Source organism: Meleagris gallopavo, chromosome 2, assembly GCF_000146605.3.
Source record: "Meleagris gallopavo isolate NT-WF06-2002-E0010 breed Aviagen turkey brand Nicholas breeding stock chromosome 2, Turkey_5.1, whole genome shotgun sequence".
NCBI classification, from domain to species: Eukaryota; Metazoa; Chordata; class Aves; order Galliformes; family Phasianidae; genus Meleagris; species Meleagris gallopavo.
In genome coordinates this window covers 64478975-64494345 of record NC_015012.2, presented here as the reverse complement: position 1 = coordinate 64494345, position 15371 = coordinate 64478975, and the positions used below count along the sequence as shown (strand labels likewise).

Sequence of the window (15371 nt, the reverse complement as noted above, 5' to 3'; positions counted from 1 at the left end):
ATAACTTCGTATAGCATACATTATACGAAGTTATACGAAAAAAAAAAAAAAGCAAAGAAGGGAAGAAAAGCGCTTTTGCTGCCTCCCTCTCTCGTTCACTCTCTGTGCCTGTGGCTCCTCTTTTCCCCAGAGGCTCCAGCTCAATAACATACAGATGGGCAGTGCTTAAGCAGAGAGTGTCAAGCGGAGGTTGTGTTCCAGGAAAGCACCGCTGGCTCCCCAGCCACCTTATCTCCCCCTGTCAGGATGCAGACTGACGCTATGCGCGGTGCTCTGGCTTCCTTCACATGTTCACATCGTTCCCTTTTTACCTTTCATGCCCGGACCCTCCCACTCCAACTTTGCTGTTCAGAAGTAAGGTCAGCTTTCCCTCCCCACCACCCCCACTGCTCTGTCTGGGTACCCTCAGCCCCTCTGTGCGAAGCAGGGGCATTTGTGACTATGTTTGCGGGGCTTTGTTGTTGTTGTTGTTGTTGTTGTTTTGTTTGTTTTGTTTTTGTTTAACATCTCATTTATTCAGTGGAAAGCAGGAAAGTGCCAAATTTATTAAAAGCTGCCCAACAACCCTTCTCAGGAAGAGGGGAGTCTGTAGATGGGGGGAGGAGGAGGAGGCAGTCTGGCTGTGCCATGGGCTAATAGGGCAAAGTGGTTGCTCTGACATGCTTCGTTCAAACCGTTTTCCTCAAGTCCACCTCTTGGCTTCTCAGCGGCTTGTGAAAAAGAATATCGTTCACTACAGTTTTGGAAAATGACTTCATCACTCAGACTCATGAACTTTTATTTACAAAGAGCATCTTGTATTCCTTTTTCAAGAGATGCTTTGTGAAGCCCTGCTAACAAGGCCTGCAGTGTATGAAAGCAAGCTTAATATATTGCCCACAGATGACCTAATTTTATGTCTACAATCTCAGAAAGACAAAGCAAAAGCCTTCTTATGTTTTGGGATAAAGTGAAGATGTAATTATACTAAAGTGCACTGCTTCTTCTGAGGATTCAGCACCTTGTCCTTTAGCTGTTCTATTTTCAGGATTTTCTGACATCACTGCACTAGAGATTGGCTTTTGGGGCTTTGTTCTGAAAAAGTATTCCCACTTTTTCCCCTCCTTCCCTCTCCCCTTTTCAATCTGATTAAAGAAATTATGAACTGAGGATGCTGTCAATAGAGAATTAAAGGTAAAATAAAATGCTCTGGTGATCTGTGAATTTCACACACCTGTAGGTTAAGATTTGTGCCCTTAAATGCTATACAAGTGTCATATAGGAACTATAAAGTAGTTACACATCAAGAAACTCTCTGTGTTTCAGAAGTGGTGTGGGCAAGCAGAAAAAGCTATGCAACCCAAGGTTGTGAGGATCAGGTCCAAAGAGTGCAGGAGGAAGTAAAACATGGTTGAGGTGGTTACAAGTAATTCCACCCCAAGCACAATGCAGATCTCTCTGTGGACGCGATCTGACATGGTGACAAGCGCGCTGCCTCCTGGGAGACTGATGATGAGATGTTGTTGGGGGCTGTCAAGGCTTTTCCAGCTCTTTCTGCCAGTGGCAGCTCCGGGAATGGTCTGGAGCAGGTCCGAAGGATTATAGAGCAAAAGAAGGTGAAGACTCCCAGCCAGGGCCCCACAGAGTTCCTATTAGACCTCCTGCTACAGGGGCAAGTTTCAGGTGGGAAGGTAACAGTTAAAAAGAAGATGCAAAAGAGAGAACAAAGCATCTTGAGAATAAGTGACAGAATCACCACTAGTGTGACAGCATTGGAGATTTAAAACTACCCAATGAATTGTGCAGCAAATTACTAGACTATGTGTGGACAATTTTTTAACCTTTTTATTCTTTTTTTTTTTTTTGGAGGGGGAAGCAATTAGCAGAGAATCTTCTATATCTGTACCCAGCCATTTGGAAGGAACTGTTAAGAAAGAAATAGAGAATGACAACTTGGGGAAAAGTTACTTCATGTTCATAACCTGTAAATGAGAACTGGAAAGTCAAATCTACGTGTTTCTGGTAGGGGATCTCTAACAAGTTTGGGTACTTAGGAAGAAATTTCTCTTGCCTAATAGAAAAAGGAACTGAAGAATGTAGGCTATCTGGAAAGAAATGACATGAATCAGAAAGATGGAGAATACAAGAAGATTTGATCAATCTGGGAGTAATTTCTGGAGCTGATGCTCAAGAAGAAATGTGGGAAGTAAAATCTGAGACTACATCTGAGCAGAGAAATATTGAGCCAAAAGTTGATAGCTAAAGGCAGAAAATGAGATGTAATTTTGAAGACAATAGGTATGAGAAGATGATTTAGAGGGTTAGGCACTGGATCAGGCTGCCCAGAGAGATTGTGGATGCCACTCTGCAGGCATTCAATTCAAGGCCAGGTTGGGTGAGATCCTAGGCAACCTGCTCTGGTGCTTGGCAACTCTGTCCATGGCAGGGCGTTAGAACTAGATTATTTTTAAGGTCCCCTTCAATCTAAACTGCTCTATGAGTCAATGATTTAGGAGATCCTTGGTTCAATATTCATCAGAGAGAAAGATATCAGTGGAGAAATCTGAGACATGAAAGTGTTAAAGAGGAAGGAATGGATAAATGCTTTCTTGAGGCTTTTCCTAGCTCTATGAGCTTTAGTTTTCCTAGGAAGTCATTAGCTGTTGTAGTTTTGGCTCTGGAGAACAAGACTTATTATTCTAGTGGAACAAAAAATAAGGTGTAGAACTGTATTTGTACAATTGCTTGTATATAACTTTTTTTTTTTCTGGCTTGTGTTGCAACAATGAGAAACAAGATTCTTTCCAGTTTCACAGTTTTGAAGCTTTGCTTCATTGGTAAGTAGAACATTTTGGGTTAACCTCAGTAAATATGTTTTCAGAATAAAAGACTTTGAAAGCATTCCTTTCAGAACAGTGGTCTGTAGAGTCTCTTTGTATCTTTTCGTCTGTCTAATAAAGTGAAACTGGTACAGTTTAGGCCCAAGAATATGTCACAAGAAGTATCACTATGTGAGAGACCAATTTTAGGTAACAATCATAATGTTGACTGATTCAGTTTTGACAAATTAATGTACTTGAGGAATTTAAATTAATTGAATTATTACACTTTCACAACTTGATTTTTTAAATTGTCTTTTTATTACAGAGGTGTTTAAGGGAAGCTGAGTATTGCATGCATGCACACTTGGTTTTGACTGAGATCCTGCTGTTGTGTACACAGGCCACATAATGGCTTTGGAGAGTTAAGTGCTTACATCTTCAAAAAAATTTGGCTGAACTGAGTTATTGTATTAGGAATGAATGGCAGGAATTGGGAGCAGGGGCTGTGGGGTACCCCGTGCAGGAGGCAGCCATGGATTGCTCTGTTTTGGCTCAGAAATGGCTAGAAATGGCTAGTGTTCCAAATCATGGTTTTTTTGCTCAAACACTTTCAAGAAAAGGCAGTGCTGCTAGGGCAGGAGATACTGAAGAAGCCATGAGAGCGAAAGGAAAGATAAGAAGATGCTAAAATGAAGTGCGTGAGAAAAGTGTGAAAAGATACATTTGGAGAAATGAAATGGAAGGGATGCTTGGTAGAAAGCATTTCTGGAGAAGTGGTTGGTGATGCAGACTGGAGGGCACACTTGGTGCTACATGTAGAGTGAATCTGAAGAACAGTGGCTTTGGTGACTCAGAGCAGGGCATGTAGTACCCTCAGGGAAGAGCAGCCTGCAAGTATTCCAGGGCAGGGTTAGTGAAAAAAAAAGATTATGTGAAAACAGCATTGTTACCCATCACATCATTTTTATGTAAAATCAGGATAAAGATATTCATATCCCTTGTAAACAAATTCACAACACTTTAATGGAGAGAAATAGCATTTTACTTATTCTCAAATCCAAAATCTTAAAAGGAGGAAGGTGTCTGGTTAATATTTTTAGAAAATTAGATCCTTTAAAAACAATCTCAGACTGGCCCTGGGCATTCAAAATCTGGAAAATTTCATGTGGTGAAACCAGATAGGAAAGGAAATACAGATAATTAAAGATGATAGAATTATTAAAAAATAATGATTTATTCTTATGAAATACTAGGAACCAAGGACTACACAGTTCATCACTGCTCACAAGATCTTAATCTCTCAAGCACATATTAGTCCCATACCAGAAGAATTATAACCAATTTTTCTGAGCGGAAAACATATATACTAAAATCACTGAATATTTCTATACTTTGCATCATTAGAATAGCTGGTTCAGATCATGTATAAGCAACATCCACATACAAAAGTTGTTTCCTGCATTTACTTTTAAATCTTTAAAAATATCATATTCCTTTTCAGAAACAGACAATTTTTGCAGAAATAAAGAAAAACATAAATGGTGCATAGGATATATATGAAAACACAGGCTTTTGAATGTAAATTTCTGCTATGATGGACTCCCCATTTCCTTATACTTGGCAGAGATGACGTGGGTATGTTGCATGAGCAATCTCAGATTTGGAAGAGGAATTGTTCAATATGGTAGGGTATGGAAACAGCAGTTAATCCTTCTGCTTTCACAGTATCATCTTCTGTTCTTTCCACCACTTCCCCGACTTAACATTTGGTTTTGATTCCAAGTGTGAAGATGCTAAGATTAATGAGACAGAAATGAAGAATCCAGTGGAAGACTTATTAGAAATAACATGTTCTAAATTAACTAATATCAAGCTGTTGTGTGTGGGCCACTGGTGGCTTATCAGGCCCCAGTAGGAGATCTGCAAGCAATCAGTCAAGCTCCAGTGCAAATATTACCAGTTAAACATTTGATTTTGCATGGTGGTCCAATAGAAATGTTGACAAATGGCTGGTGTTAGTAATATAAAATATTTTGGAAACAGAAACAGAAACAGAAAGAGTACTTCTGTAAAGGTTAGAAGACATTGGCAGTGTATCCATGTATCATCAAATGAAAAAGCATTCTACAGTCTGTGTTAGGGACCTGTGTTGGCTGAGGGGCAATTAGGAATGATTTGTCAGCCATAGTTTGTGCCATAGATATGCAAAAAAAATATCAGTTATGTAAGCAAACCACACTGTTGTTATTTCATGTGTTTTGGATTAAGTCACATTAGGAAAAGGCAAAGTTTTCATGTAGAAGATAGATAGAATTTATGCTGTAGAGTTCAAGGGGAGTAAGTAAGTTCAAGTACCTTTAAAGGCTTCAAGTTCTAGATCTAGTGCAAAGGTGCACAAGCATGTTCTTCTTGGCTGTCCTGGTTAAGGGCATTTATGTAATAAATTTCCCACGTGACAACACTTTCAAGCCAAAAACTCTTGTTCTTTGTGTTATTAGTTAGTAGCAACCCTAGGATATGGCTGATCCCAAACTACTTTCAACTATTTTCATTTCCCTTCTGCCTTGATACATTATTAGTGCTTATTTTTTCCTCTCTGTAAAAATCTTCAAATTCAATTAAGCATGCCAAAGTCTTGCAAGTCCGATGAAAATGCCCTAATTCTTTACTACTACATTACTAAAGGCAAACTTGTTTACTGAGAAAGATTTCTTGGGGTTTCCATCTCTAGAGTGCAACTAGATGGGAAACAGCTGTCTATCTGTCTTGCTGAAAGCACTGTACTGGGGAATTATATGGACCTTGCAAGACTTGAAATGAACCATGGTATTGTGTAGTACTGGATACTTGAAAAATCCAACCTATTCTGGTTGCTAAAGTCAGTCAGATTCAGATGGTAGATTTCCCAATCCATTATCCTCTTCTGGTGGTAGCCAGTAATAACATTTTCACATTGTCTTAATATTTGAGCTTTTCAGAATACCTGGTCATTTTTGCCAGCCATATCTGAACTCTGTTGTAATTCAGCTATATCAACTTTCTACCTAATGGCCTGCTGAGCAATAGAGACGCTATAGGACCATTAATGGCAGCATCTATTTCATTTCCTATAGATCCTAAGATTCTGTCTGCTTCTGAGACAACATATTTATGCAAATAACTGCAAGTGTTATAAGCTGTAAGGCCAAATCCCATTGTAGAAGGCTGTATAAGAAAAGAAAGCACCATCACATTTAGCATTGCATAAATAGCAAAATTTCAGTGGTCTTTAAAATTAAATTAGAGTAGGAGCTGGAGAGATGAGAATGAAGGGTATTTTGAAGGGATGAAGACTGTGCTTTTCATCTTCTTTGGATGAACTGCTAAATCTTTTATTTTCTTTTACAATTCTCATGCCATCTCACTTGTGAAGGGTGGACCATTGCAGTATTCCAATTCATTCCTATGACCCAGTATTTGGTTCTAGCACCTTGGCTTGCACCTCCAGCACTTGATATTTCCATATGGTCTTTTGTATCAATTCTTGGATTCTTTGTGACTGCTTACTTTTCAAGGTCAAATAAGCCAAGACAAATCAATTCAGTCTGTTGATGCCACTAAAATAAAATCTAAAAAAAAAAAAAAAAAGAAAGAAAGAAAGAAAGAAAGAAGAAAACACAAGATGTTATTTCTGCAAATGAAAAAGCCTAATTTTTTCAAATATATTTGTAGATTTCTGTGATTCTGGAATGAATACAGTAAGTACAGTAGGACAGAAGTATTTTTTTCATAGATGATGATGTCTAATATGAATGGATGCAGTTATGTAGAAAGATACATCTTTATTGCACAGCAAGTATCTGTTATCTGGGGTTAACAGATTAGTATCTCCTGTTTGATAACAGCAACGTGTTATACAAAGACACTTGAAACTAAATAGTGTCAACAACTTAGAATCATAGAATCACTCAGGTTGGAAAAGACCTTAAAGATCATCAAGTATAACCATGACTTCTTTTGAAATTAATAGGAATAGACTTCAAAGTCAGACCCACAGGACAGATTAATCATAATCAGCGCCTATGTTGACCCTATTTGTAGTCTGGGCTGCAGATGATGGATTTTTTCCTGCTGTTAATTGTATACTCAATTTATTTCTGAAAAAGATTGCATTGTGAAAGACAAATCATTTTCAACTAAGTACATTCATTTTCAGACTAAGGGGAGGCCTATCCCAACAATAAATTTCCTTACATTTTCCTTCTTTTTGCTGTTGTCACAAAATCACAGAATCACAGAATGGCCAGGGTTGCAAGGGAGCTCAAGGATCATGAATCTCCAACCTCCCTGCCACAGGCAGGTCCTCCAACCTCCCCATTTAATACTAGACCAGGCTGCCCAGGGCCCCATCCAATCTGGCCTTGAACACCTCCAGGGACGGGGCATCCACAACATCTCTGGGCAGCCTGTGCCAGCACCTCACCACTCGCTCTGTAAAGAATTTCCCCCTGACATCCAACCTAAATGTCCCCTCCCTCAACTTAAAACCATTTTCCCTTGTCCTGCAGTTATCAACCCTTTCAAAGAGTTATTTCCCTCCTGTCTGTAGGCTCTCTTTAGGTACTGAAAGGCTGCAATGAGGTCACCCCGCAGCCTTCTTTTCTCCGGGCTGAACAAGCCCAGCTCCCTCAGCCTGTCTTTGTAGGGGAGGTGCTTCAGTCCCCTGATCATCTTCGTGTCTCTCCTCTGGACCCTCTCCAACAGCTCCCTGTCTTTTTTGTACTGGGGGCTCCACACTTGCATGCAGTATTCCACATGGGGCCTCACAAGGGCAGAGTAGAGGGGGACAATCACCTCCCTGTCCCTGCTGGCCACCCCTCTTTTGATGGAGCCCAAGATACCATTTGCCTTCCAAGCTGCAAGGGCACACTGCTGGCTCACGTTAAGTTTTTCATCTATCAAGACCCCCAATTGTCCTTGCCAATCTTCTCCAAATCTCCAAGAAGATATTTCTTAAATTGCCCAGTCTTCATGATTTCAGTTGTATTTACTGCCTTTGGAAATCCCTCTACAGGAGAGGTCTCAAAGGTACAATTCCTTCATGAATTTATACTCTGCATCTAATCCTCTCCCTGACTTTTGTTTGTGTCCTTCACAGAAATAGAGTGCAAAGGGCTGACTGTTCTTTTGAGTTCAGTCAGGAAGAGTTTACTCTAACAAAACCAAAGAAGATTAAAGCAAAAATCTTTTTATTTGTAATCAGTCATCCTCGACCTGTTTTTTGTACTCACAGCCTGATAAAGTGGCATATTTAATTATTGTGTTCTTACACAGTGCAACATTTCCCTTAATACTTCCCATCCCATTATGCTTTGAACTGCAGTGACCATTTTCCTCTCTGCCTGGAGTCTTCAGATATTTCCCTTCCTCTCCCAACTTGTTTGTCTAAGTTAAGCTACATACTTCTATTTATTTATTTATTTATTTTAATTCTCCATTCTCTCTCTAGGGAAATTTCCCCACCCTTCCTCATTAGTAGTTGTTTCATCATGATAATGGAACATTGGCTAAAGAAATGAGCTGCATAAAAATCCACACTGAACTCTATATACCCTCTAGAAGTGCCCATAAAATTGCCTGCCAAAAGTAGGATGGGGGTGGGGCAAAAAATGGAAAAAATAACAACCCAAAACCTAAATCTCATAAAACTGACAAACAATCGTCCCAAATCCAAAAATGCTCAACATAGCTTTGGATATAAAGGCGCACAGAAATAGCTATTCCAGCTTCCACAGTTAAAATGCTTCTGCTGGATTCTGTGCTATCAGCATAAAAACAAAATTGTCTTGGATCTCTTCAAGTTTATCCCGCTCCCTTCAAAGGGTGTGCTGGAGGTCAGAAGGGTGCATGCCACTAACAGCTAATAGCAAAAATGGAGTCTGACACAACTAGATGAACTAATACTGAAAACACTAGCAGTCCAGACAAGGCAGCAAACAACTTGGTGCAGCTGTTTCCCTGCATGTTGAGTGGGTTTTGGAGCCTCTACTGAGCTCTGAACATACCCAGACATGTGCTGGATGTAGCAGATAACATTTTGGACTTGTGAGAGTGATGTTTTCCAACCCTGCTTGTCTCATGGGCAAGCATCCCAACACCCGCCAGCTCTGTCTGTTCAGTCATTTCCTTTTTAAGCATTTCACAGGTTTTAAAATTGCTCTGTGCCAGGAGAGCTTGAAAATAGTCTTAGTTGGCTTGCATAGCAAGCCTAAAATGCATTCAAAACCTTCTGTACTGTTATGGGACAGTGAAATATTTCTGGAATCGTTCAGTCTGGAGAAAAGGAGGCTCAGTGGAGACCTTATTGCTCTCTATAACTACCTGAAGGGAGGTTGTAGTGAGCTGGAGGTCAGCCTCTTTTCTCATGTAACTGGTGATAGAACTAGGAGGAGGGGAGATTTAGGCTGGATGTTAGGAAATACTACTTTTCTGAAAGAGTGATCAGGCACTGGAATGGCTGCCTAGGGAGGTGGTGGAGTCACTGACCCTGGAGGCGTTCACGGAACGTTTGGATTTTGTATTGAGGGGCATGGTTTAGTGAGTACTATTGGTGATAGGTGGATGGTTGAACTGGATGATCTTGAAGGTCTTTTCCAACCTTGGTGATTCTGCGATTCTGTGATATTGCCCTGTAACATGAACACTTCAGCAGGGCAGATTAAGAACATATATTAATGTCCAGATTTTTCTACCATATCTATTGCTGTATGCTCTGATGGCGAATTTTTCAAATCCTTGGTTTCTATATTACTCTTCTGCATTTGTTTACAAGGAGGGAGTTGTGAGCATGCTCTTTCAACTAATATGGTTTGGATGCTGAAGTGTTTTCTTCTGAATGTCCCAGTAAGCAAGGCAGAGGAGGAAACATTTATTGCACTGAGCCACCTGCATTCCTGACTGCTTAATTCGGTAATGTCAAGTCTACAGGCATTAAATGAATGCTCATGAAGTCCTGACTATCTGATGAAGGGCACTGGCTGGTATGATGCAATTAGCTGAGCTCATCGATTATGATGGACAGCTGGAGCGCTCTGGGATTTTCCAAAAGAGCTTAATCAGAAGCATGAGAATGACAGAAGCTCTCTAAATGATAAAGGCAGTGAACTAAGACAGTTAATGAGATTTTTTTTTTTTTTAAATTCTAGTGTTTATTTTACTTCCCATTTGTCCTTGACCACAAATGGACTTACCTACATTGATGATTTCACTTTAATAAAAAAAGTTTCAGTTTGCATAACAAACTGAAAGTATTTGTATACAATGGACCTGTTAGGAGGTGAAAAAAAAGTATTGCTCACACTATTTTGCATGGTTTCCTTGGCCTCTCTTGTCAACAAATATGTTTGAAAGTCACTAACAGAGTTAACATGGTTAAGAAAGAATTTTTCTTCTTTCCTTTGTGTAATTTTTTGCGATTTTCACCCTGGACAACCAATAGATTCAGTACAAAAACAAAGCAATTCCCTTTGACAGCAGGCACAATACCAGCTAACCCAGCCTGTCTGCTAGCAAAAGGGCTGGCTGAGCAGCTGGCCCCTGTCCCATTGCCAGAAACTGCTGACAGCAAGAGCTACAAAATCTCAGCTGTTAACCTGCTCCGTAAGTATGTCTTGATGGCTAATGAATTGTGTGCTATCCTCGTCTGTCCAGAATGGAGAAAAAGAACAGCAGCTTTGTGACGTCAGCTGCTTTGAGAGAATACCCGCACCCTGGAAAGTTTCATTACAAATGTGCAGGACATGTTCTTCATGCAGTGACATCCTCTTATGTGTGACGCACATGAATGGTGGTGTGTTTTTAGGTAAAGCATAGTGATCAAGAGTTTGGGAGACAGCAGCATCTTTGAGCTGGCAGAAAGTGTTTTGCTATGACAGCAGCCAGCCACGGTGGAGCCAACAGACAGAGCAGTGTGCATGCAACTTGAAAATTGGCTGATTTAGTTGCTTCTCCACACGTACAAATGAATCCTGGTAGCTCCCTAAATGCCAAGCTGTTAGCGATGCAGTCAGACAGCTACAGATTAAGTCAGTCCCTTCCATTTTAGATGTTTGCTTTCATAGCTGTGAGAGAATCCATGTGGCTTTATCCATTATTATTAAGCTATCAGAGATCTGAATGTCTGCAAGCGTGTGGACAGGCATTGTGTAAAACCTTAGAGTTCTGTGCCTTGAGGCAACTGCCCTTAGGTACACGTGCCCTGTAAGGACCAGAGGCAGCTGTTTCTTCTCTTGTATCTTAGGCAGACTTTATCTCAAACATGAAAAGTCTTCTGCATTTAAGAATAATCAGAAGTTTACTGTGGTGGCCTGTTCTAACAGAAAGGCATTAACTTAAATGGGATGATCACAAACAAGACATGGGGAGCATTAAACTGATCTGCTGCATGTTGCTAAAGGCACAAACTACACTGAAGAAAAACTACTCAATTCTTAGTTTGAAGTTTTGACATCCTGAGAAGATCTCACTGTTAGATATCTGACATTTGGAGGACGAGTGGACTGTTCAGATACCTTTGGGGATACTTCTTTTGATTTTTCTAAACTTTGCACTAAGCCCAGATTATTATTTTTTTGGTAAGCTGGGAGTATCTTTTTGAGAAACTACTCTTCCTACTTAGGGTGATGGATGTACCAAGATTGGTTTCTGAGTTGAAAGCAATTAACAACCCTAATAGTGGATCAGTCCTGTGGGTCTGTAACTGCAGGCTGCCTGGTCTGCTGTGACAACAGCATTATGATCTATAATCAGTGTGGATGGAAGCCATGTGAGCTCCAGCTACAGCGCTCCACTCAGTTCCGAGTTCGTTGTTCAGTGCGGGGTGAAGGGAGCAAACCAGGCAAGCTATTTTGTACAGCATCTGTGCAGTCAGGACCAGCCAACTGATCCACACAGAGGCAGGAAAATGTCGAAACATTCACCACACCAGGCATTAAATTCTACATGGTGAGGGATACTCAGACTTTTCAGGATCTATATTTATTTTAAAAGCACTGCCAGTGAATGCATCCAAGTCCTCCTGACTCAGTGTCTGCTATGCCCTTCCAGCACGTATACCATGTGTCCATAGCATCATTCATTATCCTCATTATGAAGAAGTCTAAATGAGGCTTACAAAGCTAGCATCATTCTGATAACTCCTGCCAAAGCCGCAGGAAAAAAAGCACTTTATGTATTTTTGCTTACCACTAATCTAATGGCAAAAAAAAATAAAAAAAATAAAAAAAATAATTGTATGCTTTCAAAATTCCTGGTACTGAGACAACATTAAACCCACTAACACTTTGACACCATTCCCATTGTGGTTTCCAAGAAAACCAACCACTTTCTCTACTGACTATCACTAGTTTCCGTAAACTAGGAATTACTGCTAGCTGCCAGGAAGTTTTCTTCACTTCCCAGATATGTTTTACTCATAGCTACACAAGCTGTCTTTAACCTCTTATTTTCTATTTTTATTGTTCCTTAGTTGATTAGCACAGGTAGAGGTGAATTAATATTGCTATTTATGATTGTCTTTCACATCACTCTTTCCCTAGCTCTAGACCTTATTGTGCTTGGCAAAATGCTTGAATCAGATGAAACAGTGGGCTCTTACATTTTATTATCATGATGGGAGAATCCATGGCTGTTGCAGCGACTGCACTTAATGTACACATAGCAGCCAACATCATGCTCAACGGCTTTGGAAACAACCCCTGATGAACACTGGATTTGCATGAAAAGCTCAATTGTTCGTACAGACCATCAAATTAAACAGAAGATATTTCCCTTCTTGGTTGAGTTTGCAGAAAAATAGTTGCTGTGGGTCTCATTTGAATCCTCAGTATTTGCTGGGCTGGGTACAAGATTCTCTTGTGAATAAAAAAAAGATGTCTAAAAATGTTTTGTTTGCCAAGTTTCTGGGACAGTACAGATTTACTTCTCTCTCAGAGCAAACGGTTTTAACATTGTTGATCATACATGATATTCTGCAATTTCTGATTCTTTGTCTTCTTCTTATGCCAGTGGTACCTTCCCACTCAGCTCCACAGCTATCAACATGTGGCTGTTTTGATCTAAGGATATTATATTGTGCCTAGAAGATCCCTCAGCTCTTTTTTCTTATTTTGTAGCAAAACCAGAAATTTTAAATATTTTTAGATTTTAAGCTCAGGATGTTGGGAATGCCACTGACTGGTATGAGTTGTCCAATTTTTTAGCATTGGATTTTTAAGTCTATTTTTGTGGGCTAGATTATTTTAGGTTAGATTTCACAGTTTTGGGGACTATGAATTAACACTGGAATGTCAGCTCCAGAACTTCTTGCTTCTGACCACTTGTTGTTGATTGATGGTAAATATAGGCTATCCTGGATGTGGCTGCATGAACCTGACAATATTGCCCTAACCAACAGTAAAAAAAAGTGAGCAAACTCAGATCTGTGGCAGTTAAAAGTTACAGATTTGGCATGTAGAATTGAGTTTTAATGGTGATGTCAGTAATAGACAATGGTATAATGAAAGCCAAACAGAATCTTGCCATAGGCTGTATTAGAATCCTTAGAGATTTAAATATAGAACTATACCTCATTTATGAATTTTATGAAATAGTAAAATTCACAAGAATTGATTATAAAAAAGGGGGAATTGCTCTGCCAGGACTTTTTGTTAGTAATTTTTGGACAATTCTACTACTTATTTGCATAGGCCTATTGACAGCTTCATGCTGTTTTACTCCAAAAGTGCTATCTAAAACCATCAGTATGATAAACAAAGTAGGAAACATTGACCACAGTCATCAAGTATGAATTTAGTCAGAATGATTAAGTGCTTTAAGTACTTACTGTGCTGTTTTCACTCTTTTATCTAACTGCCTTTAAGCCTTGATTTCAACTTTCTGGCAATTTATTCTCATGTACTAGGACTAGCATTTTTCTCATCCTGGGTGAGCCAGTTCAGGGAACTAAAGAAGCTGAAGACGAAGCTTACAAAACAAATTGTTTTCAGCTAGTTTGACTTCCTAGAATTGCTTGCTTAGAGATCAGTAAGCACCAGCGCTAGTGCAGATTTAATGAATACTCTAAGGAGGAAACTTCACCTCATGAGCTGTGTATCCTTCAACTTATCTGGTCCCTGTCTTCTAAATGGAGTTTGTTAACATAAACTAGGATTAAGCAGTTTCCTTACTACGATAACTTGCTTATCTCTATTTCCCTGTGCCGTATGTTTCCACATTTTGTTTGCTGTGATTTATTAAAACACAAGTGAAATCAAATGCAAAACAACTGAACTGACTTACTGTACCTAGGAGTTACCCACATGCCTTAAAAAAATGTAAGTAGAACATTTCAAAATATAACAAGATTGCAATCTGCTGGCCAAATTGTTTTCATGATTTCATAGTTTTTCTGAAGAAATAGATAAGGTGAATTCTTCACATCACTGAAGGTGATAGGAGTTTTTTATTGGCTTGAACCAGGACTTGACCCAACGATTTTTCTCTTACAGTGGAAAGGAGAAAAACTTAATTTTCTTTGCATCTGCATTGGCCACATATTTTTATATGCAATTACATGTCTTTATATAAAGGGAAGCTCATAAGTGAAGAAAAACGATATAGACTTAAAACAGAAAAGAGGGAGTAAACCTTTAGAATCAAAGCAGAAACTCTGGAACTGCCCATATATATTTATCATTGCAATATGAAGTCCAATGAAACAGTTGGTGATTAGGAGGAAAGGAACACCTTAGTAAGCCTTTCTCTTAAGTTTTTGGAGTGTAGTAAATGACACTATATGCTGTAGTGGAATATCTGAACTTGTGACACTATGAAACATCCAGTGTTCTTCTTTACAGCTAAATCAAATGTCTATTTCTGTGAGATACTTTCTTAGGTGATTTGTTGGATTGCAGTACCAAACAGGTTAGAAGGTTCAGAAGTTGCTTTCTTGTATTTTTCAGTGTCTCTCTATTTATTTGTGTATAATATCACTAAACAATTCAAAAGTTTGTAAGGAGGTTATAAGCAAACAGCGCAGATACTGTGGCTGATTCCTTTCTCAGATGGAACACTGTCAAGGTCGGGCTGTTTTTCTGGTATAGCATTGTTTGTTTGGGTAGATGGAAAACAACCTTTTCAGTGTAACTGACAATTTGAATGCAATTAGTATTTCTCAACACTAAAACCAAGCAGAGGTCTCAAAGGTCACAGCTATAACTTGAAATAAAAGAGGAAGACTGAAAGCTATGTGATTTTTGGCAGTCAAGACAGACACTCAGAACAAAACTAAGCTGCAGCATACGTGGGATTCTAGTAAAAAAGAAAAAGAAAAAAAAAGAAAAGAAAACAAACAAATAAAAACAGATAGAGACTATTTCTCCCTGGCTTTACTTAGCACAGTGTACTGTTGTTCTCCACCCTCACTAAGCCACTCTTGAGACATAACAGTGCAGTTTTAAAAGGCTAAGTGCTTGGCAGCCGTTTTTCTTTCACAGTAGGCTCCATGAACAGAAACATGGAGATTTGGGATTATATCTTTCACTGCCCTCCACC

The 15371-nt window shown here is 39.4% G+C and overlaps 1 long non-coding RNA gene across 1 annotated transcript; it reads right to left on the bottom strand.

The window, feature by feature from the left end:
• Positions 1-6052: 6052 nt before the first annotated feature.
• Positions 6053-10511, bottom strand: LOC109366450. The gene is made up of 3 exons (XR_002112772.1): positions 10433-10511; positions 10031-10106; positions 6053-6409 (listed from the first exon to the last, which is right to left on the bottom strand). It is a non-coding gene; the product is annotated as an uncharacterized LOC109366450 (long non-coding RNA).
• Positions 10512-15371: the final 4860 nt, after the last annotated feature.